At 41.7% G+C, this 25,004-nt stretch overlaps 1 protein-coding gene across 1 annotated transcript in view; it reads right to left on the bottom strand.

Moving 5' to 3' along the window:
• Positions 1 to 24,437, bottom strand: part of CPNE4 (copine 4) — a 553,047-nt gene extending 528,610 nt beyond the window's left edge. The window contains exon 1 of the mRNA XM_037844853.1: positions 24,036 to 24,437. The gene's annotated coding sequence lies outside the window, so the exon portion shown is untranslated. The remainder of the gene's footprint in view (positions 1 to 24,035) is intronic.
• Positions 24,438 to 25,004: the final 567 nt, after the last annotated feature.

Genomic DNA, 25,004 nt, shown 5'->3' with positions numbered 1-25,004 from the left:
AAGCCCGTTTACAATATCCATTATCAGCATCCAAGGATGACATCACCCAGGAGGGAGATGTGCAGCTCTAAGCATGATGACAAAAATTCACAGGCAGCCCACTTTTCTGGAAAAAATATGGTCATGACCTCTAGGCTTTTACATCCTAGGATTATTAAACTGGGCTGCTGAGTAGCCCAGACCTGCTCTGTGGCCAATACCCCAGGCTGTTTTATTGACCTAGGACTCTCAAAGTGATCCCCTGCCCTCAGGAGACTGTGCACACAGAATGCGGAGGGTCACTGCTGAGCTGGGCACACTTCTGACCTAATAGAAGCTGTACCACAGCAGGAAGTCTGCCCGGACTCAGAGTTCTCTCTGTGGCAGACATCAAGGTCTGAAGGGTGTTACATGAAATGAACAAAAAGCAATAACCTCAAGGCACCAGCCATCATCCCCGCAAAGCCTTGGCCTGCGTGGAGTCATGATCCCTGCAGAAAACCCATCCCGCTACTCCCGAGAAAGGCGAGGTCCTCTTCTCTTAGCTTCCCCAGCTTGGCACGGCCCAGTCCCCTGGCCCCAGGCTTGTTAAATGCCAGCATGGTTTGCAGAGGCCATGTTGATGCCATATGTTCATTCCAATGAAGCATTTTACTGCCCGAGCAGAAGCACTTAGCACAGGGAAGAACACATTGTTTTCATAGCTGGCTGGCTCTTAGTATTTCCCCAGGAGGCTTCAGGCTCAGAGACAGAGTGTCTGGGAAGGTGCCAGCAAGGTGAAGCATTCTCAGTGATGCACTCCAGGATGTCAGCAGGGGAAGGAAGAAGAGCCTAAGTCATTAATAACAGAATTTTGATGCAAAAGAAAAAAAGATTTTCAACAAGGCAGTTTACATAAAGGGAAATTTACTTCAACGGCAAATTATCATTGGGTTATGTCAGTGATTCTCACTCAGCCAGGGGTGATTTTGCCCCAGAGAATATCTGGCAGAGTCTGGAGATATTTTTGGTTGTAACAATGGCAGGAGTGGGGGAGGGATGGTACTGCATCTAGTGATAGAAGCCAGGGATGCTGCTAAACCTCCTACAACACACAGGACAGCCCCAGCACAACACAGAATCATCTATCCCAAAATGTCCTTAGTGCCAGAGTTAAGAAACCCTGGGTTATGTGACCTCTGAACAGATAAGGATTCGTCCCTTTCCCTGCAACCCCACTGCACTGGCCATTAAGTTAGCCACATTCAGGCAGAATGGGGAGGCATCAGTGCATCGCATCTAAAACCACTATCATCTGGGTATAAGATCTGAGTTTGAAATTAAAGTGTAGAACTTTCTAGCTTTGTGGCGTTGGGCAGGTTATCTAATTTCAGGGAGCCTCAGTTTTTCCTTCTGCCAAATGCAGACAGAACTAGCTGCATCCAACCTCATGTGAGGTTTATAATTACATGGGATGATGTTAAGAAAGCATTTAGCACCATATGAACACACAGCTACAAATTATTGAGCACTGATTATTAAGGTCCAACAAAGTTGGGGTGGGGTGGGGGAATGAACAAAACAAGGGTTTTAAGAGAAATATGCCAAGTACTTTGGTAATGTGAGAGAAGTGAAAGTTGAGTTTGACAAGATTTCAAAGATTGCTCAGATTTGGTGCCTCTTTCCTCAGCGGGGTCTCCAATGAAGGTGAACCTCACCATCGTGTAGTCATACACCATGAAGCACCTCACGGACCTTCCTTAACTGTTCTGTCCCTTTGCTCAGCCTAGGTATCTGGTCATTCCTGGGTCCTGGCCTCTACTGTCAGAGGCCAAGCTTGACCCTGGTGATGACCTGGTCAGGGAGAAGGGGTTGCTGACACAATACATGGGTACATGTCACTGTTGTCCTCGTGCATGGAGACAGAGGAGCTAGAGCCTCTCTTTATGTTCCGAAGTTGAACAAAATCATGCCAGACTTCACCACATCTGTCTTTGGTCTGACACTATCCTCTTACAGATGATATTTGCCTTAACAGACACAGCTACCTCCAGTCACCAGAGTTTTTCCTCAGAGAAACCCAGGAGCTCTCTTCTCTCCAAGCCCCATGGATTTCCTGGCACACAGCTTTCCCTGCTAGCTTCAAAGACACCCCAGGCAAGGGAGTCTAGCCAGCCCTTACAGACTGCCTCAAAAGGCCTTCAAATCAAAGAGCTAGAAGATGTATTAGAAACCATCTGATTCAGCTTCTCTAGATGGAGAAACTGAAGCTCAGAGAAAAGAAAGGACAGGACAGCCACTAGCCAATAGGATGTCTTTGTGCAAATCAGAAATGGCGCGTGGTCTGAATGGACCCAGTCTTCAAGCCAGGGTGAACAGCCTGGCAAGTTGAAGGGACCCAAATCTCAGGCCAACCTTCAGGCTACCACGTGCACTGAACCATCATGCACATCAGCTCTGGGAAGGGGTTTGCTCAATGTCATAAAAATGAATTGTCACAGAGCTGATATCAGACTGACAACCTATAGAGATGAAATTAACTATATGTAGAATATGAGTGGCTCTCAAACTCAGAGCTGTCTTTGTAAAGCAAGATTCAGTGTCATAAATCCTGGGTTTCATACTCCATTATTAGCAGTCTTCCCTTTAACGATGGAAAAGGGAAAGGCAGACAACCTGTCATGAGTGTGGGTTCCCGAGTGACATTTCACAGAAAACATGTGGTCCAGAAAAACTCAATACATGCAAAGGAGTGAGGAGGCTCTGGCGGCTGTGGAACAGGAACCTAATCACACCATTCAGAATCAGTGTTTTAAAATAAGCCAAATCCCAAAGGACAGTTCTGCTTTTAAAATTGTAAACAGCCAGCACGGCATGGCTATGGGAGAATAGGGTCTTGTTTCAAAGAAAACCATTAAATTTCCCATCGCTGGAGTATTTCACACTACTTTGGCAATGAGAAGAAATATGGCACATTATTAGGGGTGAATTCAATTGGAATTAGGGGAGTTATTACATACTACAGCTTAAGCAACAGGATCCTGTGTCAAAGTTGTTCCGGTTAATATTTTGTCCCCTTTGTTCTACAGGCAACTCTGTTATCCCAAATTTCCCTATTTGTAGAACCAGAAAGGGTGATACTCCCCCACCCTACCCACCCCCATGTTGCCTTGGAAGAACTTTTCCCTCTTCCCTATGTGATCAAAATGTTTAATCTTTAGGTCAGGGGTTGGCAAACTTTCTAAAAAGTGTCACAGAAAATTTTGTAGGCCTTGTGGGCCTCCTAGTCTCTGGTGCAACTACTACCATTGAAGTATAAAAGCAACCTCAGATAATGTGTAAATACATGTGTGTGGCAGTGTTCCAATAAACTTTTATTTGCAAAAACAGGTGGATCGCTGGATTTGCCCATTGGTCACAGCTTACCCACCTCTCTAGGCAGTGCCGAGCATGTGGCAGAACCTGACCCAGCTCATTTATACAGGCTGTGAAAGTCACCAACAGGCAATGCCCCTGGGCAAACAAATAAAGAGTCAAGATGGCAGTGGTGGGCCTCCTTTCTCTGGTCCTACCTTTGGTTGTCAAGATGGGAAGAGAATTAAACTAAGAAGATCGATATCATGCAGTAAGAGAAGGGGCCTTTCTGGAAGATGGATGCTTCTTTCTAAGATATACCCCAAATGCTAGCTCCCTTGGCAACATGACATTAATAAATTTGCCTGGGTCTGCAAGCCAGGCTGGTCTCTTCTCTACACTATCCCAGGATACCAAAGAGACACAACTACCAGAAAGAAAGTCCTAATAATAGTAGCACATTTAAGAATTCATGTATGTTGTATCATTTAGGTAATTACATGGAATTATGTCTGAATAGCCAGAAGCTTTTGTGTTTTTTTTAAGACTGAATGAAATCCAGACAGGATTTCTCTAAGGCCAAGGATCTGAAAGACATTAAATTGACTAGATGTTTTGCCTTTTCTTGGGAAACAGGGAAGTTCTGTTCCACCTATGCCAAACAGACGGGGAGGGGAAGTGATACATCCTCAGACATCACAGCTCATCCTTTTCTAGATATTGGGGCACAAGCCCAATTTCTTTCTTCATTATTGAAAACTGTTCAGTTGCCCAGATTAGACCATAATTTCTCCAGGGCAGGGACTGTTATTTTGCACTTCTTGATATTATTACACCCTTGTCCACTGTCCCTACAGGTTAAGATAATAAAAATTATTAACATTTAAAGAATAATTATTCTACACCATGCACTATTTAAAGTTTTTCAAAGCTCTTCTAATTTAATAACCTCACAACAACCTCTAAGTTGGGAACTTTAATATTTCTATTCCATATTGGCAAATAGAACTGAGGCACAAAGAGGTTGAGTAACTCATCCATCACACAGCCAGCAGTGGTGGAGCCTGGATTTCAATCCAGGCATCCCAGCTCCAGAGCCCATGCTTTTAACCTTGATGTAATACTGACTCCAATAATGCAACCAGTGTAGGTGATCAATAAATGTTTGGGGTTGATGCCAGTGGGAACTCTGAGAGGTGGGAAACAAAGGAAGAGGTCTGAGTTGAAGCTAAGCCAAATTGTGCATAACTGCCAGTAAACTCATCCTACGCCACTCTTTCCTGATGGGGAATCCTGCACTGTTTTCAGGTTTCCCAAAAGGAAGCTGGGTTCTAAGAGTGGCAGCTGCTATAGGAAAACCTACAAGCAGGCATGTCTGCAGCTTTGGAAAGAAAGCCAGCAGCCTTTTCCAACAGCCTCAGGCTGCAAGGCCCCAGGATGTGCCCCCCCTCCCCCCCCAGGAATGGTGCTCTCCTGGTAACCCAACAGAGCTTTCCTTAAGGGTGCATAAGTAGAGCAGGTGGCCCCAGGTCCAGCATCCTCCCACCACCACCCCCATCATTTCCCCATCTTTCCAAGACCCTGTTTCTGGGGAATGCAGGGATCAAACATCCTGAATTTTCCAGCAGCTGGAGGTGAGAGCTAGAGGTGGCAAGGACAAGGAGGAGGAAAAGCCACTAACAGGTGGGAGCTAGAAATTATAATTTTGTTCATTAGACCATTTGAGTCTTTCTTCCTCAATTTCTAGATTATTTCAATCTTTATTTCCTTTTTTTCCTAAAATGTTTAGGATACAAAGCTAATCCCTCACTTTTTCTATTCTAACACTGGAATGTGAGAATAGGAAATTTAGTCTAATTACAGTTTTGATTGCATTCCATGGTATAATGGGGAGGAGAATATTTATATTGTCTTTTATTATATGGTATTGTGTGCTTAGGCTCTGTCTTTCACAAAACACTTATTTAATATTTTTCAAGTAATTGGATAGCTTTTAATTATCTTAGTATTATACACCTCCAAAGCTATTTTGTAATGTTATAAGAATGTAGTATATAGCAAGTTTGACTTTTTTTACGGAGAATATATTTCAAGCAGATCCTATATTTTTTGTAAAAGAGCTCTGTATTCTCAAAATAATGTTATCCCCTATTTTTAAATTTTCCCCCAAATTCTGTTAAGTTACTCACAGTGAAATGTGGTGGGGGCTGTAGCACAACCTTTTGAACATAATTAACAGCACTAAATCTTATATTTGAATGTGGCTAAAAGGGAAAATGTTAGGTTGTATATATATATGTATATATACATATGTATATATGTGTATATATGTGTGTGTGTGTGTTACTAGAATAAAATTTTTTTAAAAAGACCGTGGAACTGCACAACACAAACAGTGATTCCTAAGTTAAACCATGGACCATAGTTAATAATACGATTATAAAAATTTGCTTTCATCAATTGTAACAAATGTACCACATCAATGTTAGGTGTTAATTATAGGGTGGTATATGCATGATTTTTCTGTAAACTTGCAACTTCTCTAATAAAAAAAAACAACTTTGATTTATTCTGCTAATCAAATATCTAATGAATTTATCATTGCATTCTTGGTCTGGCATATTTTGGGAATAGGATGCAAAGATTCTCTACATCTAATTACTTCAGGAAGTCAGAGAACCTGTACTTGAATCCTGGTTAATCTTTAAATTTGCTGAATCACTTGGCCAAAATTCCTTCACATCTCTGAGCCCAGGTTTTCCTCATCTATAACACTGGGAGTTGAATAAAATAATCTCAAAATTGCCTTTCAACATTATCAGCTGAGGATAGCTCAGAGTGAGGATCACATTTACCACCAAGGATATTTTCCCCTTTCTCTGCTGCTATAAGCTAACCCTTTTAACCAGATTTACCCTGTAAAGGAAGAGGAGGAGAGCTCAAATAGACCCCAAAAGTCACCACATTGTCCTTGGAAGGAAAAGGAATCCTTTATTCTAACCCCCAGATACACACACACTACATGACATATATGATGCCAGAATGTGAACTTTTCAATAATCAATCATAATGTACCAATGAGAAAATTAATATTCTGAGCAGCTAGCAAATATTTGATAAAGGGATTATTTCCTTTACTTAAGGGCAAAAACTCAAAGGCCACTAGCTAAGAGGACCCAAACCTCTTATATCTACCAAGCAATGCTGACAATGAGGCTAAGCCAGCGACAGTATGAGAAAAAACAATTGCAGAGAAATGCCAGCTTCAAAGGGAATAAATGTAGAGCCTCCAGCTTCCCTATCTAGGCTGCTACCACAGTATGTAAAGTCAGATTTCATTCAAGTCACTTCTACATCAGGCTAGAATCTGGGCTCATCAGGCACCTGAAAATAAGATATTCCTCCATGAGCTGAGGATGTTGAAATTAAATAATATGCACTAGTTTCAGTTTATAACACACATTAGGAAAACACCTGAGAACACATATTAAATGCACATATCAATGAGCAAGAAAAATGGGAGACTTTTCCTGACCTGTAGGATTTGACAATGTTAAATATAAGACAACCTCTAAGATACTTTCAACCCTGAACTGATGCAATAAAAAGGAAAAAAATATCTGATGATATGTCAGACATTACATTCTGGATTGGACCGCATCATATTGGGCCAGCCAAACTAGGAATTCCAATCAAAATTCGTGATTTCCAGGTTCTCTGCAATCTCCAGCATGTTAGAACCATTAACCCTAAGGGGAACACTTTGGCTTGCCCAAGATCTGACAAAATTAAAGGTTGGAATTTCAACCACCAGCTGAGAATTATGTTCTGAGCTTTCTCTTCAATTTAGCCCTCCAATACAATTAGATTTCTACCCACACACATAGTGACCAATCTCCTGACCAAGGAAGGGTCTGAGGTAAACCAAATGATTCCTCTAAGCCCATTGTCAGCTGAGGAGAAATGTCATTTGGGAGGAAATGTGGAAACTAGAGAGGAGATTGCAGTGCCCAGGAGGGGAAAACAGAAAAAGGTTTCCCTGGAACTTCCCCTTGGAAATGAAGACAACGGAAATAAAGACTGACACCAAAGAGCTTTTACTTATTTCAATCCCCCTTTCTGGAATGCAATTTTCTCTCCTCCCTGAATAATAAAATCCTATTTGTAAAACCAGTTTACTTTCCTTCTCTATAAGACTTTCCCAAACCCAGCCACCCCACAAAAATTGCTCCATTCCCTGAATTCAAAAGATTTCTCATTCCACTCGGCAACAATGATCACACTGTCTTACATCATCTTACATTGCTGTTTTGCGACACCATGTAACTATTACAGTATTATTTGGCTTTTCATACATTCATACCTTGATTTCTATTTAATTTTAATCTTCCTAGGGTTAAATGCATAATTACTTTAACTTTTTCTTGATGGCAGTAAACTGAATACAGTAAGTGTTCAGTCATGCTAGTTGATAACATGATTAAGGAAGACAAACAAGGCAAGAAGTAGAAGAAGGGGAAAGGTATAGAGGACAAAAATTTCCCTAAGTATAATGAAAGGAGACATGTACAGAAGGGCAGAGAATCAAAATTCCATGCAAGTTAAAAACAAACAGTACCTCATAGGCATTTGAAAATATCTGTTGAGTAGAAGGAAGGAAAGCAAGAATAGATGGAAAGAAAGGAAGAAAAGATTAAAGGAAAGGATAAAAGGGAAGAAAATGAAGGAGGGGAGGGAAAAAAGGAAGAATGAAGGGGGAAAGAGAAGGAGAGAGAAAGGATGGAAAGAAAAATCTACAAAAGATAGAAGAAAAGATGGAAGAAAGGATGGAAAGAAGGAGGATGGATGGGGAAAAGGGGAAAGGAAGGAGTGGAGGACAAGTCTTACCCTTGTACTTCTGAATCTTCCATTTTTATACTTGTTCTCTTTCTATTTCCAAAATATCTTAAGGTGCTTTACAGGGTATCCAGGACCTAGTTCCAATGTTGTTGATGCACCTGTATAAAACTGTGCATGGATCACTTCCAAGAAAGATTTGGTGTTTCACCAGCCTGCACCCAACATTTCCTGTGGGTACAGTGCCACCAATCCTGGGAAGTCAGCCCCAGGAAGGCTGTGTTTCATAGCCCAGGGCTTGGAGCTCTGGAGGACATCTGGGAAAAAGCCTGGAGCTCCACTTGCTCTCTACCAGGAGCTGCAGTGGGAGGCCTCCTCTTATTTGTGCCAAGGTATCACATGACATGCTCAGTCCACCCGCATCCTGGCGGCCCATTGGGGATTCAGAGCTCAGAGGCTCCATGGAGCAGGGGAAGAGACAGTGCGTTTGAGGATACTCATTGGCGCTCAGCCATCTTCTCTCACTGCTAACCCCCTGAGGCCCTGTCACCACCCCTCCTCCACCACCTCTGAGGACCCAGACACTCAACTCGGAACATGAACCAAAGACAGCAGAGGGAGGTTGCTCACCCAAATCTTGGTAAACATACAGGTCTTTGTGGAAACCCTAAAAAAGAACACAGGCAACTCCAGGGTCTCCCAAGATGCCCCAGTCCCACCGTTCTCTTTTCCCTCTAATGGAAAAGCCACAAAGCTGTGAATGTTAATGTCCTTATTTTTTTAAAAGAAGTTTGCCATGGAGATCACATCCATTAAAAAGACAATGAAGAGGTTCTTGATGGGGAAAAGGAGGGAGTCTATGCTTCCAGGATGTCTGCAGACCCCTGAAACTGAATGCAGATTTCTGTGTACAAGTAGATGTGTTCTTTTTTCAGGTGAGAGAGTCCACAGCTTTCAGCAGACTCCCAGGGAATTGTGACCCAAACAAGATTTAAAAACCACCCCTCTGTACCCCAGGAGAAGCAAAGCAATTTATCAGGAGTTTATCAGTCAGGAAAAGGGCATTTGGCTAGTTTACCAAAGACAACTGAATTTCACAAAAATCCATTTTCTGAAATTAACCTTGTTTGCTAAACTGGCAACCTGATTTTAAAATAGGGACTTTCTTACCCTTTTACTCCTCATCTCAGAGATGAAACCATCTTTGTATCTGTCTGTCTGTACCCACCAGCCCTGCAGCCTGTGTCTGCTGGTGATGGCAGGAGATTTAAACTTGTGATACTTCATTAAGCACATTCACACCACCATCACAGCTCTCTAAATTAAAGTAAACCAATTCCAAATGAGCAAGCCTTGGAAATGCTCTTGCTTCTGTCCACTCAAACACACTTGATAGAAATAAAATGAGCAGTTTTAAGGAGGTTATGGTTTTAATATACGACATCATTGTCCTGAAACTTCAAATATCATAGTAAGAATACCCAGGAATATATAATGAAATATTTAAGTAAGCTCCAGTGCTGGGACATGAAGAGTGATTCAATTGCTACAGAATAAAATGAAGCCTAGAAAAATCAGGGTGACGCACTTGAGCAAGCCCTGAAACACAAAATAATGGGAAAAGCTGCTTTATCACTTTATTTTTAAAAAGCTGTTTGCAGTCTCTGCAGCTGTTAATCACTGCTCACATATGGCACAGCTGTCACCTTTATGAATCATGTTTTATCTTGAAAAGATTTTCCTTTATTACTTTTCCTTTCACATGTTCCTAAGGAGTTGTGAAACAAGAAAACAGGAAAATCTAGGAGGTTCTCAATATCAGGACCAACATTCACAAATAAAGCAAGCAAGAAAGTGTGTTAAAGTTTTAAATTGTGTCCAATTTTGTGAGACTGAATATTAGCATCTTCATTTCCATGCTGCAGAAATGGTCCCATCTCTTACTCAAAAGATACTTTTGCCTTGATTGCACATGAAAACATTCAGTAATGAGTAGCAGAAATACCCTTCTAGCTGTTGTTTTAAATCCAGAATTTAAATAAATTTGATTCAAAGTAATAGATACACTATTGCATCCATCTGTTTGTGACACCATACATCTGAAAAATGAATTTGTTAAATGATGATATCTATTATTGGGACATATATAAATGTGTATATAAAGGAACAAGGCGTCCATTTACTTCTACACACAGGATAAAGGCAACCAATGTGAAACTAATAATTCAGGAAAATTTGCCATAATGTTCTCACTTGATACAATGATGCCACTAGACTGAACTGTAACATTAACCAAACTTCAGCAGATCAAAAAGCAATCTTCTGCCTTCAGTCCCACAACTAATGGATTTCAGAAGTTCTACTTAAGAATAAGAAGCTCTTGGAAACAAAAACCAAGAAAGGAAAAAATGATGCCCCTCAGCTAGGAGGACAAGGCAAAGTCTGTGGAGCTTAACGGTGTAAGAGTCAGAACATGGCACATCCTGTTCCTCCTACCCTTCTCTTCCCAAGTGGGTTAAAAAAAAAAGTGGAAACCAAGAGCTCATAATCTGGCTTTTCCCGCTTCTCAGTCCCTGTCCTGCTTGCTCCCAAGAATCCCACCACGGTGAGTAGTGCACTTACCAAGGATGCAAGGATGGGAGGCAGGCAGGGCTGCTCTGTCTGAAGCCAGCGCCCTGGAGGCTGGAGTGCCTGGGAGGAAAACCCAGGCACAGCTTGGGATTTGCAGGCAGATGCTGAGGCTGAAGCACTGCTCACATTTCAGCAGAGGCAGTGTGTCACCCTCCCAAATGACTGAATTAATAAATGATAACCCCATGGTCAAATCTGTGGAACTGAACAGATGGAAACCCTGGAAGTCTCCTCAGGAAAGAGGGCAGTGGAAACTCCAGTTACTAAGGGGGAGCATGGAGCACTTTGCCTGGAGAGTCTGCTACCCAAATCACGCCACAGAGCAGTCTTTCTTCACACGATGGCATGGCTCAGATTTCTCCCCTAGAGGTGGAGGACATAAGAGCCAGGTGATTGCCATCAGCTGCCCCATGCCATGCCCCTCCACCTCCACCTAAGTAAGCCATCTGTAGCCCTCCACCTACCAGCAGAGTGATTTGCAAACTAGTGGAAGTGTGATTTCCACCTCCAGTTGTGGACATGAGTGTAGGCCCCTTAGGCACTTGCAGGAGGTGTTTACATGATGCTGGTTACCCAAGCCCTGCACATCTGCAGTGTGTCCATTCAAGATTACTCCCACACACTTGAAAACACTCTCAAGAACTGCTGTACACAAACAATAAACCACATATTCTTCAATCCCATCTCCATAAACAAACTGGGAGCAAGCATAAAGCTTAATTTTGCTGCTCTCAACTCTTAAATCCCCTTTTTTCTCTCCAGGTAAGACACATGATAACACTGTGGCAGCGGATGGTCATGCTTTTTGCATCTGCCTAATCATTTCCACTGATGCTAAATGAATTCGACTGATGGTGACATGAGAGACTATGGCTATCACTTTGGCAGACTAGGGCTCAGAGGCACCAATGGTGTTTCTGCTTGTCTCATCTCCTCTCTGTCTAATAGTATATAGAATGGTAGTACAAGAAGAATTCTTTGAGATCAAATCAGGTACCTTGATTTTATAAATGGGGAAACAGAACCCAGATCGTAAACACTGAGACAGAAATACATAATCATTCATCCCACAAGCATCTACTGTGTGCAAGCTCCCCATGGCACAGAGCACAAAATTTCCATCATTCAGACATTTGGTCCAAAGCCCACATTTCAGAATCATACTCCTCTTGATCTTTTTGAAGATATGTGTTTCTTATCTGGAGATGGCCAAATAGAAATGTGTCCCTAGAGCAGGGGAGGCAAATGTTTTCTATAGAGAGTGAGATAGTAGGCTTTGCTAGCCCTACAGTTTCTGTCGCAACCACTCAGCACTGCCATTGTAACACAAAAGCAGCCATAGATGATAGCAGGTATGTCTGTGTTCCAATAAAACTTATATTAAAAAAAAAAAGGCTATATGCTGGATTTGGTCTGCAAGCCATAGGGTGGTAGCCCGACCCTAGTGGATCTCAATTGACAACAACTTTTTTAAACAGCAGGTCCCAAGTTGACCTTAATCAAGACTTATTTAGCCACAAACATCTCTTAGATTCATAGACATTAAAAGAATATAAACGGCAGAACAAGGAGTGAAAATTGCAACAAGCTATTGGAACTGCTTGTAAAATGCAGGGATGGAGTAGGGATCATAAACAGAACTGTTCCTGGTCATCCAAGCAAAGAGGGGCAGAAACTTCCATTAAGGTAACCAAGCACTACACTTCCAAAATTGAGTGTTATCTCTTCTCCCCAGTTTAGGGAAGATGAGGGTCCTATGATTCTAGGCAAATTCCTATCATTCCATTCTCCTAGAAAATAACTCTCATCCATTCCTGCTGGAGGCAGCAAGACTACTTCCCAGCTGGTTAGCTTGGTTTGGAAGCAGACTGGAAGGGTTAGATTCCTTGAGCCCCTGCCCTGGGCAGGAACAGAATGGCACACTGCTGCCAGTCCCAGTTTGTGACTGCCTTAGAGAAAAGGGGTTCTCAAAGGCTGCCCTAGGGATCAGCAACACCAACAGGGTTCATCACTTAAGAGTGAGAGTTTTATGTAGCTCACATGAATCCAAAGAACCAGGATTTGAAAATTCTGGGCAAGAATTAAAAACAGTACAAGAGGCCTGGCTAAAAGATATCCCCAAGAAGTGGCCCTTCACAGGACATATCGCACACTCACACTTAACATGATGGTGAAAAGGAGGTAAGAGTTGCTGGTACAATCACTTATGCCTTGGCTCCTCCTGCAAGTGCATCCCTCCAGAAATGAATTTCTTCTAAGAAGTTGCTATAATCACCAATAAATTGTGCCCTAAAGCGTTCACCATTCATGTCTGTTTACACTATATTCCTATTTACTAAGTGGGGAGGGGTCACCTTTATATAGTGTTTCATCGTTAATAAGTCAATACCTGTTCTGGTTCTGGGATGTTCTTTTTTATGCATTAAAACACTTCAAAATTAAAAAAAAAAAAGAACAGAAAAGATGCTGTGTGAAGGAATCCATGCTGCCTGACGTCAACCAGTCAGAGATGCTTCACTTTAAATTTCAGCTTCCAATGAAGATGACAAATGATCTCCAGGCATCACATTTGTTTGGTTTGTTTGTTTTGGCTATGAGAAGTGCCTACGTGACCCAAAACATCTGGAAATAATTTTTTTAAGTTGATCAGTGAACCAGTGATTCAGATATTTGGTGTCAAAAGGGTGAACAGTAAGATGATTGGCTGATTCCCTCTTTCCCAACTTCCCATCCAAGGACCAGCTACATCTAAATAGCCACACTGACCTTGCTGCAGCATCCCCCTTAGTTCATTTATTTCTACGTTAAAAAAAAAGAGATTTGACTTCACTGATAATCAATTGAGATCCACGTTAAATTATGTCAGCTCCAATTCAGTTGATTTTACTCAGTGAAATTTAACAATGTCATATTTGGACAACCACAGACCATTACACACCAAAGGAAAATTTCTACCAGAACTTTGCATTCCCATTAATTAATGAATTAGAATGATGGAAAAGGGCAGTATTTCGGAGGCCATTAACCCAAGATTAAATACAATTCAGCTACCAACATTACATAGAAGCTGCAAGCACTAGAATCCAGTTTTCAACTATTTCTCTTACTATAATGAAGCAGCAAAAGTGATCTCTTATTTTGCTTTCTTGGGCTTCCCTCGCAGCAGCCTATACCCTGAGGAAACCTCAAGGCAGTGCACGTCACTAACTCTTATGAGTTAATTCTTTCAAAATGTCCTCAGCTGGGATTGAGGCCCTCAGATGCATAATAAACCATCACATCTTAGTTTGTTCCACAATTGAAGCTTTAACTGTTACAGTTCCCTATTATTAATTATTAATTAATTATAATTAATTAAGTTTTTAAAGGTGGTTCCAAAGCAGGTCAGCCTTTTCTTTAAGAAGTCACCATCACTAGAAAATACAGGCTAAAGCTTGAAAGAGGTGCTTATGTTTTAAAAGAAAAACAAATGTTTAGGAGGAGACAAGAAGTTCTTTTCTTTGATGGCTACAAAAGTCATGAAAAACTAAATTAGGATTCAGCATCTAGGAAGAATGGCATTATTTTCAGCATGGTTTAGTGCAGCAGTTCTCAAAGTGTGAACTGCTTTGTTTTCATTTCTAATACAGCAAATAGTGATAGATTTAACCCACATAAACAAAAGCTCTTTGGTGTCTTCAATAAGTTTTAAGAATATAAAGGAGCTCTGAGACCAAATAGTTTGAGAACTTCTGGGTTTAGTGGAAAGACTATACATTTTGGAGTAAAATAATTTTTAAGTTCGTTTTATCTCCTCTCTCTCCCATTAGCTGTATAATCTTAGCCAAGTTCCTTAGCCTCTCTGGTCATACATGTTCTATGAATCAGCCTAAACATCCTTTAATTATTACTCAAGCATGTCTTCCCCTCTGCAATATAATATCCAGAAGGCCCAGATTATGCTGCTTTTATTCATGGCATATTCCCAGAGCCTAGCACAGTGCCTAATACATGGTAGGGTTTCAATAAATAATCGTGAAGTGATTAACAGGGTTGTTGTGAAGATTAAACAAAATGCTGTCTGTAAAGTGCCCAACAAGGTACCTGGCATATAATAAGTAATGTCAGATCCCTTTCTCCTCCACTAATGCTATTCTCAGTAGCACCACACAGGAGAGAAAATGTACAGCTTGTCTATATAAAGTGAATATTTAAAGCAGTGGTCCTCAAAGTGTGGTTCCCAGACCAGCAGGATCAGCATCACTTGAGTAACTGTTAAAAACACAAATTATCAACCCATACCCCAGACCTGCTGAATCAGAAACTCTGGAGGTGAGGTTCATCAGTCTGTTTTTATGAGTCCTCCAGGAGATTCTGGTTTACGCTCAAGTATGAGAACCACGAATCTAAGACATGCACCGGGTCTCTGGCTCCCTGAAAAAAAGGGAGCTAGTAACATTCTGGACTTTTGTAGCAGAGAGTATATCCAATATGTTACCTATTTCCGGCTGCCTGGAATCCTTTTTGTACAAAGGCAGAAGATACATAAAGTCAAATACAATAAATATCTGTTGCTGAGTCTAGCAGGGTGGAGTGACTGATTTTGTATTCTGGCTGTGCACGTAGGGGTCAGTGCTAAACATACCGTGCATTTGAAATAAAGCTGGACCAATAGGAATGGAGGAAGTTTTATCTTAGAGAAACCCCAGCATAACCCTTGAGTCATCTGTGTGACTGGGCATAAGTTTTGTAGGTGGGAACAGAGAAAGGAAGGGAAGGGAGAAGGAAGGCAAATGGTTGTGTCAGTAGCTGTTGAAAGCATACATTTTATTGCAGATTTTTATCAACATAAACACATTCCTTCTGGTCTGCACAACTTTCCTGCAACATGGCAAATCGCTATCATAAAGGGAATCATTGACAAGCCTCCAACCTTCACGGATGCCACCAGCCAATGATGGTTACAATTTATTGAGTAATTTCCACATGCCAGCAATATGCTAGGCACTTGGAATGCTTTCGATGTATACTATACCTTTCAAACCACACAGCTCTCCTAGGGGACTGTCACTATCATTATCCCCATTTACTTCTGTGGAAACTGAGCTTCAGGAGATGAAGCAGCTCACCCCTGATAATACAGCGCAAAGGGCAGGGGATGGATTTGAACCCATGAATGTCTAAGTCAAAATTCATGTTCTTCACTGATTAACAATTCCACCTGCCTACATACAACACAGCCTATAGTCTTGCAAATGTAATGGAGCACATTTTAGGTAAGAGCTATGATATAAAGTCAATTTATAAAGTAAAAATCACACATAGTCAAAATAATGCTAAAATATCTCTTAAATTATTCATAAAGTACAGTATATTTTATATATACAACTCTGTACAATAACATGTCTGTTTAATTATACACATTAATGTAATTTATTTAGTATAAAGCAAAAACATCAAAATATAATACAAGTATTTTTAATAAATGAGGGAGGGTGTACACTTGATTTTCAGTAAGTTAAATGCATACTGTAGCCACTCACAAACTTGACCTGGATGCAGTATATATGCTAAGGGAGTGTGTACATGTACTTGGTGGTTGCAGGAGTATTCTATGTTTCAAAAGTTTCTAAGTACTCTGGCATTATATGAGAAGTGCAAGATACAGCTACTACCCAGGAGAGTTTGTAATACACTAAGGAAGTGGGTACATCCATGCACACCTATGTTATAAGGCACACAATTTTAGGAGATATTATTGAGCATAGCCAGGCCATGAGAAGGTATGAAAAAAGGAATTAACTTCAACCTTGAGGATTTGTCACTTCTTGGGAGGAGTGCATATGGAAGGATGGGTAAAAACAGAAGATCATATGAAACATGGATTTGAGAAAATCACCCTGGCATTGGAATTGGTGTCAGGGGCACCTTAGATTTGGGGCCCACATCTCCCTAGTTGCTAGTATTTTGACATTGGCCAAATTATTTATAAAACTGGACTAATAATACCAAACCCACAGAAGTAAAATGACTATACATATTTGTAGTGATAAGTGTACATATTTATAGAGTTGAAAATTTTTATTTATTTGCAAGATAAATGTATTAAAAATTAAAATCACTTTTTAAAAAGTACTGTATCACCCTTTAAATCTTCTCAGAGAAAAAGGGATGAGACAAGCAGGAGAGTAAGAAAAATGAACACTAAAGGCATACCTAGGATGGGTCAGGCTTCATAGCAGAAGCCTAAATAGTTTCATTCCCATTTTTTAAAAATGAGGAAGTAGGCTCAGAAAGGTTTAGCAATTTGCCCCAAATCAAACAGCTATTGAGTTGCAGAGCCAGGGTTCAAACCAAGTTTGTTTACCTTCAAAGCTTAAGTCCTTATCATAACAAAACAACAAATATTTGTCGTTGACAAACTGCATTGGAGCCCAATGATTTCTTGACACACTCCTGTATAAATGTGAGGAAGAAAGAAACAGCATAGTTTATTCAGTCAATCAAAATTTTTTTAACAATTACCATGTGCCTGGCACTGTTTTGGATTCAGTGGAGAACAGGGAGAGTCTCCCTCATGAAGCACAAAATGTGGACAAGAGTTAGGTACAGGGTGGACAAGAGACAATATAGAACAAGGGAGAAGAAATTTCAGTCTTTGCTTTGACTAGAGCACTAATGAGTTTAGGTCAGTCATTTCATCTTGGTGAGCCTCTGTTTCCTCATCTGGAAAATGGGGGTATGTGTTCCTAATCTTACGGGATTTAGTCAGCTGCCACCTTCTTGGATTCCATAAGGAGAACCTTTTACCTTGTCTTTTTAAAATTAAAATTAAATCAGGTCATGAGCTGTGATGAGTGTTACTGGCTGCCCCCAAAATTAACTGTTTCTACTCTTTTCTTGTTATCAGATCTTTCCTCCAACAGGATTCACAATCAAGTCACAGAATTTTAGGGGTGCCCAGTAAAAGATATCCAACCATAGCTTCTCAGGAGCTTGCAGTATACTTGGTCAGATAAAATTAACACACGATGCCCACCCGTTTCATATCCTTGACTTTTCGTCACTGGAATTTTTGTCTGTAAGCCATCTATTGAAACAACTGCACAAAATATGAGAGATATCAAATCAGGCATCCTGCACCCCCAGTGCCTATTACTAAAATAAAAAGATTTTGTCACTCTAATGATGGCAATTGAACACAAAAGCATTCCTTTTGGCCATTCTCTTGACCTTATTATTTTTCATTTCTATGTTTAAATGGATTAAGTCCATTATTTAGGCATATATCTTATTATGATACTGGTGAAAATAATACATACAGGGCAATGGTAGAAGTTGAATGGATTTAGGAACATGAAACAGCACTGTTAAAATATATATATATAAACCAAGGTACCTGCTGAATGCCGCCAATCTTCACCTTTAGAATTACCCTCTATCAACCTGGTTCCTTGAAATAAGAGGGAGATGCGAACACACCTGAATGTAATAAGACTTGAGGGACCATTTTCCAGATTTTTTGAGACAGAGCAAAGGACTCCCTTATCTCTTAGTTCACATCATTTGTTCTCTCTCCTCATACTTACCACCACAGGTCTTAATGTTTCTTCCCATGTGCCTGTGACTTCAAAAGATAAAAACTTTACTTATCCCCAGTACCCAAGACACCTTTTAGCTTAAAGGCTGTGATCAGTTATTATTCAACAGACGGATGAATGCGACCCTCCTGTTAAGGAGGAGGGGTGTCCATACAGAGGAAAGGATGAACTTTTGGGAGAACTTCTAAGAGAAAAGGCATAGGACCTAACATTTGTCTGCCCACTAAAATAGCATGCACTTTTGAACACTTAACATTCACAGCCATTACTAGCCAATTTTTCAGAAGCTAACACTCACTCCAGTAAAGTAATTCACCCAAAGGCCCACAGCTAACAAAGCATAAGCCCAAGATTCAAATCAAGTGTTTCTGGATCCAGAGTCCCTTTCTTTTAACAAACCTACGTGTCAGGAAACAAAGGGACTCCATCCAAACAGGCTTCTCAGGGACAGTCCTGAGAGCAGTGAGGCTGTGCCTTCACTGAACAAGCCAACCAGGCACTAGAAGCGACTCACTGGATACTCAAGGCGAACTCTGCAGCGAGGCAACGTGGACTGGAAACTCCGAGTGGCCAGAAAAACCAAGACCTCACACCCGGGAATACCTCTGGGTCTCCCTCAAACCCTATCCCTGAGCCTGGAAGCCCCGGCTCACGGACCCGGGAGGTGGGGCTCCGCCAGTGCTCCGGCGCCCTCTAGCGACCGTCCACTCTAAAGCACACTCTCTCCAGCCTTTCCCATCTTTCCTCGCCAGTCCCTAGGGCTGCTCCGCCTTGGCCCCCGCCAGAATGATTTCGCATCTTCTCTTCCTTAAAGAGCAATAAATTGCTCTACAGAGGTTTGGAATCCCTTGGATAGGGAAGAAATTCTTCCAATCAATACATCTTAAACCTGAGAGGTTTCCAGGGTTAACTCAAAATACTGGATTTTCCACCTGATGTTTTCAAGGAGGAATCTTTGTAGTTTTCTAAGTAATGAGAAATACAAAGCTACAAAGATGTTCTGAGCCAGAGAATTAAAGCCAATATATTATGAAGTTTGGTTATTTTTTTAATGGACCTTTAATTTAAAACAGAATAAAGGATTCCCTTGCAGGTTCCTGGAACTGGAAACACTCCTAATATCTCCTTGATTACTTTATTGGCTCAATTGTGACATTTAAAATAGAAAGCTAAGACTGTGCATGAGCAATTCTTCACAAAACATGCACATTATCAGAGATAGCGGTAGACAATCATTTTGTACAAATTTAATCTCATCAATTCAGTAAATATTGCATGGCTCCTAGAGAAAGCAATGCAAAAAGTCCCAAGCCTACTCCTCCAAACACTCCAGTGGAGGTGGAAACATCTTCCCCCGCCATTATCCCCAATTCATACTTTAAAAAGATTATCAGTACACATGGGGCCACCACAAAAATCACCTCCTAGGAACGAGTCTCTTTATTACAGGAGTAATCAAGAGGGTTGTTTAATGAGTCCCTTGATCTTAAGCAAGTCAACTCTTTGAGATTTGGTTTCTAAATCTGTTACATTAAACAATTAGTCAATAGATTATCCCTGCGCTCACTTCTTGTTCTGGGAGAAAATGGATTCAAAGTGAGAAAGTTGCTGTTCACAGTTTAGGGATGAGCCCACAACAGTCAGCTTACATGGGCTCCCCCACTTCTTGGCATGTACTAAAATCATAGGACTGGAATAAACCTTCCCAAAGAAGGCATCCTTATCACTTTCCTCTTCTTAAGACTTGCCTTCAGGCTTTCAATATTTACCGAGCTAAAAGCTGGTGGTTTTCAAGAGGCTGTCCAAAGAATATAGCAGTCAAATAAAGGACTTCTAGGATTTGGCAAGGCAGGGAAAATATATACAATCTCTCATACATCTTCAGTAGTTTGTAGAGCAAACATAAAGATTTCTAGTACAGAAAGACTAAATATATGCAGTACGACTATGTGTTTATTATGTAATCATGTTTTAGCAGATATTCACCGGTCAAATTGAATGCTAATTGAGGCCTTACTACATACTGTCTATTTCACATAGCATAGAAAAAACAACACAACTTTCCTGACCCATTTATTGAGCTTAATTTTAGACATACCATACCATCCACATAAACATCTTACCCAGAGAATGGATTTGTAACACGAGCCCAATTTCTTTTCATAACATACTTCCTCCAAAGGGGAAAAAAAAACATTTTAGGAATTTTAGAACATCCTAAAAAGAATAAAAATTCTGTAATCTGTTCTTTACCATCTATATTCAATCAGAAGAAAAGCAGAGTCAAATGCAACTCTATTATATGCTATAAGTTCAGTTCTAATGCACTATAGGAAGATTTTGAATCATGTGACATTTTATTTTACATGCATTCAAAATTTTTTGCCTTGATATTTTGTGACTTCAATGTACTGCCTACCGTTGCCAAGGAAATATGACTTCAGGTTACTGCATAGATCCAAAGGGATTTTTGTTTGTTTTAAAATATTAACAAGACTAAAAATGGAAAGATCAAATATACAGTACAAATTTAGCACTTTTTCTCTTCAAAATGCATGAAATATAGATCTTCTTACCACATTTCTAATTAAAAAAAAGACTCATGAAGTGACTTTCCCAACTCATGGAGAGACTTTTCTCAATCAGTCAGGTTGATATCACCATTCTCTTTATTTGTATTGGATTCAGAACACTTTGAAAGTATGGAGCATTGATTACACACAACACTGGCTGCTCACATCCAACATGTTTACCTCCAAAAGGAAAACCCTTTGTTTATGTGAATAAAGGTGGCCATAATGGTACAGGGTGTTATATTTCAGGGAACTTGCAAAGTGAAGACAGAGGAAGGTGTGGTACACACCTTACATATACGTTCAGTTGGGTTCCAAAAGATTCAAACACAGATGGGAATAAAGACTCCACCATTACCCCACTTCCATTATTTTCCCTGTGATTATTCCTTATGATCAGTTTAATCTTATGGTTTTTTATTCATGATGGTGGACTCAAATCATCTGACGATCAGGAAAAAAGTTTTCTTCCCTTTTACTGCATACTATATTAAACCTCTGGAGATAACACCTTTGCTTCCTACTCAGCTAACTCAAATGAGGTAATTTTTTTTAAATCAGAAATCTGCATGCTGATCAAGAAACATTTAGAAGACACCTTTTAATTAAAACCTCTAAAGGCATGGTCTCGTTAAGACAATGTAATGATTCAAGCAAACTGCCATGTTGCTACCAGGGGCCTTGAGATAAACAAGAAGTCTTTTAGTTTCTAGGTAACTAAGAAGCAACTCACAAAACTCAGAGCAACTATTTTTAAAGAAATATTTAGAAGCTCTAGTAAAGTGGCTGTTTCATGCTGGGAAACTCACTGGACCCCATCTGTGCCTACTCCCAATAAAGTAAGCTGGGAGTGTGTCTGGAAGACTAAAAATAAAGCTCTTCAGCCACAGGAAAGCTTTGGGGTTTGATGCCTGTGGGAGTTTTCACATGGTAACACGAGTTAACCTTTGGTCACATTACAATCATGCTTTTCTGCCCAGGATTCTACATCCTTTCCTGCTATGGACTGATAGCTTCTTTATGCAGTGCTCAGGGGGAATCACCTAGATATGAGGTAGTTTGGGTTTGATCTTATGAAGCCTTTGGAATCATGAGATATATGAGGAGATTTGGGCCTTTATTAGTATGCACCATTTAACACAGATGTCCCATCTGCATTTCCCAACTTTCTCTCTATTTTTATCCACCTCTCTACCTGTGAGACCCTTTGACCTACTCTGAGCATAAAGCCCTGATCTGCTAGAGTAGCTGTCAGTCTCTTTAAAAATGGGAAAGCAAACAAAGTGAGTTCAACCTAGAAGCAGCAGCTCGGTAAAGGAAATGAAAACATCAAAAGCTAAGTTATCTAATCACAGTCACAGCCATCCTGAGCTCTGTCTTTTCTGCTGGGTAATAAAAAGAAATGGGACATTCCTACATTTGAAGGGCATCAAACAAAATAAAATTACTTCTTGCCTTTGGCTTTTGTGTGCTACACAGTTTAACCAATGTTTGCCAACTACTAAGCATTTTCATGGATTAAAAAACATCTATCCTCTAGGAGAGTTTGTCTTCGTTTATTTTGACACAAAGAAAAACATAAAACACAAAAACATTTGAGAATGGGGATTGTTAAGTGGACAGTAGGGGGAAGGAGTGAGGGGAAAAGAACACTTCATTTGAAGTGAAGGTAGTTTTTCTGAGAGCAAGGGTTTGTTCTCAGTTTAAGGAGAAAACTTTTCAAGCACCTCGGACAGGTCAGAAGGCTACTCAGGAAACTGAAAATCAAGTGAGCCAACTACCAGAGTAGTGCTTGCAAAATCCCTGGCAAAGCAGCAAGAGAATGCAGAGTTGTTTTTGCATCGTTTTGAACAGAGTATGAAGGCGCCGAGGCATCTCCTCACAAAAGGCACTGAAAACCAACGGCACCAGTGGGTCATTTGGCGCGGGGGATGGGGGTGGGGGGTTCTCTCAGATATTTCTTGCAAAGTTTCTCAAGGCACTTTCCCCTCCCACTCCCATCTCCCTCTACTCGGTTGCCTTTCTTCCCTCCATCTCTCAACCACTCCACCCCCTTCGAAGTGGGCTTCATAAGCTTGTGCCCAAGGGAACGTCTCTGCAGCTTGTGGTTTTTCCTGGGGCCTGACAAGTTCTGGGACTAAAAGGCAGTCCTGCAAGGCCACCTGAAGGATGGAGGCGGTCGGATCCAGAGGGACAGGATGGCAACTGGAGCCTTAAAGCCCCTCCACCTTGTGAGGCGGTGGGTGGGGGGTGGGGCGGGGAGCGGCTTCCCTTCAAGAGGGAGGAGGAGTGCTTCGCCCTAAGGTTATTCCTCAGGGTTCAACCTACTCCCCATCCGGTGGTAACCAACACTCACTTGATTTGACGTAGACAACCTCCCAATTGTCTCCCTTCGATTACGCTCTAAAAATCCTGGGGCTTCTGTGATACCACGCGGTTCCGGATCTCTTTACTCAGCTAGGGCTTGCGCTTCAGTGGTCCCTCCAGTCCCGCCTCCTTTCCCCCCAAGCTACTTCATTTAACAGAGGGACTGCTAAGGGACTCGGCTGACTCGAGGGACTTGCAAGTCACTGATTAGTTTTAAGTCCAGAAGCCCTGGACGCAATTAAATATCATTGGGACCTCATTGTTAGGGGATGGGGTGAGGTGGGGGCATCCAACCGCAGCTAGGTCAAGCAACTACAATTTCCCACAGCGTTTTCACTATCAGAGGCGAAGCTGCAACTTCAGCCACAAGTCTGCTCCACCCTACTCCCCCATTTCCAAAACAGCCACCCCTCCCCCGCCTTCAGGACTTTCCTGAAAGGCCCCTCAGCCCCAGGACTGCGAACGCCTGCGTGGTCTTCTTCCCCACGAGACCCGCTCCACCTGGGCGAGTTGGGTGGCTGTCAGAAAGCCAGACGATCAGGATGAAAGTTCCTCTGGATTAAAGAAGATGCTTGTGTTTGCTTCTTAAAACGACAACAACAACAACGATAAACAAGCAAATGTGAGCGAAAAACCAGTGTATCTCAAAAGTTGGTCTTGCTACACAGCAGCCCAAACAGACTTTGTAATCATAGCGCCCCAAGAACACAGGAATGCAGAGTTGACATTTACTTACCTGAATATGCCAACCTCGAACAGTAGAAAGAGAATTCAGCCCGGGACGAGGTCTGTCCCGACCCCAGGATGTAAAATCCGGCTTTGAAGTGGAGGTGGTTGGGGTTGTAGTGTGAAGGGGGTCGGAATTCCCTCCCCCCTCGTCCTCTGAGGCCAGTTTAGCAACAGAGGACGGAAAAGATGCTAAGAGGGGAGTTTGGTCTCTCCGAAAATCCTGACTCCATTCTTGGTAATGGGGGCTGGGGAGAGGGTGAAAATGTTGGAGGGGGGGGGGGTAGCTGCCCAGCGCTCAGTTAACTCAGAGAGTAAAGAGGAACGTGCCAGGGAAAAAGGGAGCGGAGAGGAGCGAGGGAGCAAGAAAAGGAGGAAGGAAGGAAGGAAGAGAAGGGGGTGAGAGCGGTTGGCGGGGAGATGGCAGCTTCTCAGAGAGAGATTTCCACCTTCTGACGAAACCCATGCGCCCAGCAACCCGGCAAGATACTAGTTCGGAAATCTCCGCGCGAGCGCCCCCTGGGGGGTTCCGGCGGATACGAGCTTTGCCCCGGGAACTCAAGCCCGCGGCCCCGCCCTGGACTTGGCGGGTGGCGCTCTCCATGGTCCTGCCACGTCCACAGTCCGGGCTTCCTGCTCGGCTTTGTCGCTCACACCAGGCACCCGGGGACACTTGATTCTGTTCTCCAAGTGCTTGGACCCCATCTCTGCTCCGGGATAAAGAGGAATATCGGGAAGGAGGGGGGGTGGCTATACGATTGGGATTTTTTTTTTTCACACATGAAAAGAAATTTCTTGGATGAATGCTCAACTGCCACCAAAAATGGTGAAGGCATTACTGATTTCTGTATCCTCAGAATCTACAGCAGTGTCCAGTACTTGGTAGGTGCCCCCAATAATACTTTTGAATAAGTAAATGCATAAACAAAGGAATGGACTACCAGGCTTTTCTCCATTCCATAGTGCCTTCCTGAATAGC

The sequence above is a fragment of the Choloepus didactylus genome, chromosome 1 (genome assembly GCF_015220235.1).
Source record: "Choloepus didactylus isolate mChoDid1 chromosome 1, mChoDid1.pri, whole genome shotgun sequence".
NCBI lineage: Eukaryota > Metazoa > Chordata > Mammalia > Pilosa > Megalonychidae > Choloepus > Choloepus didactylus.
This window is presented reverse-complemented; position numbering and strand designations above follow the sequence as displayed.